Source organism: Mus pahari, chromosome 4 (assembly GCF_900095145.1).
Source record: "Mus pahari chromosome 4, PAHARI_EIJ_v1.1, whole genome shotgun sequence".
Classification (NCBI taxonomy): domain Eukaryota; kingdom Metazoa; phylum Chordata; class Mammalia; order Rodentia; family Muridae; genus Mus; species Mus pahari.
The window spans coordinates 88,079,111-88,080,312 of NC_034593.1; positions in this window are offsets into that span (position 1 = coordinate 88,079,111).

Below are 1,202 nucleotides of genomic sequence, written 5' to 3' on the forward strand. Positions count from 1 at the left end.
TCTCTCTCTCTCCTTCTCTCTCTCTCTCTCTCTCTCTCTCTCTCTCTCTCTCTCNCNCACACACACACACACACACACACACACACACACGCATACTCGCGCACACATCAACATCCACCCACACGTGTACATGCCACACATATTAGTGTGGTGTACCAATATATGTTTTTAGAAATTGACAGTTTAAGAGTATATCATTACTGTATCATGTATAAGTAACACCCAGAATTAGAGTTTGGAATGAAAAAAAAAAAAGCTGTGTTAAAATGACAGAACCGGAAGATGCATCTGCTAGGGCGACTAACAGGAGCCTGCAGAGAAGGGGTTCTCAACCTTCCTAGTGCTGTGACCCTGTAATACAGCTCCTCACATAGTGACCCCAACCATATAATTATTCCCATTGCTACTTCATAATAACTATAACTATCTACTTTTATGAATTGTAATGTGTCTATGTTCTTCAATTATCTTAGGTGACCCTGTGAAAGGATGGTTTGACCCCCTAAGGGGTCACGACCCACAGGTTAAGAGCCACTGCTTTAGAATCTTGTGAGTTCCGCTCCAATCTTGACTGCTATTGCAAGCATAAGCAGACCCTTCCCCTGAGGGGACAGTGAGTCAGACCCGTTTCTCCATCTGCTGACTCTGAACCTTCACTCCAGGCACTGGTGGTCCTCAGACTGTTTTCTCTGTAAGCTCCGGTCACATCTATGGAGTCTTCCCTTCCATGTTGGGGAATGGCCGGTCATTCACTCAGTTTGTGGATGATAAGCTGTTTCATCCTTGCTTTTTTTGTTCATAGTCAGTCAGTCAGTCAGTCAGTCAGTCAGTCAGTCAGTCAGGCGATGAGCAAATGGTTTAGAGATTCCTTTAATCTACTCCACACCACTGCAACACTGAACAATGAGTGATTCAGTTAAGTAATACTTGGTGAAAAGTCTGATAGTATTGTTTGGGTATTTCCTCTACCTTAGTAAGTTAGTTGTAAAACACATCCAGAGTGAGAGTCATACTAAGAGTTTCTTTAAAAAAAAAAAAAAAAAAAAAAAGATTTAATTATTTTAGTTATATGAATACACCATTGCTCTCTTCAGACACACCAGAAGAGGGCATCAGATCCCATTACAGATAGTTGTGAGCCACCATGTGGGTGCTGGGAATTGAACTCAGGACTTCTGGAAGAGCAGCAGGTGCTCTTAACC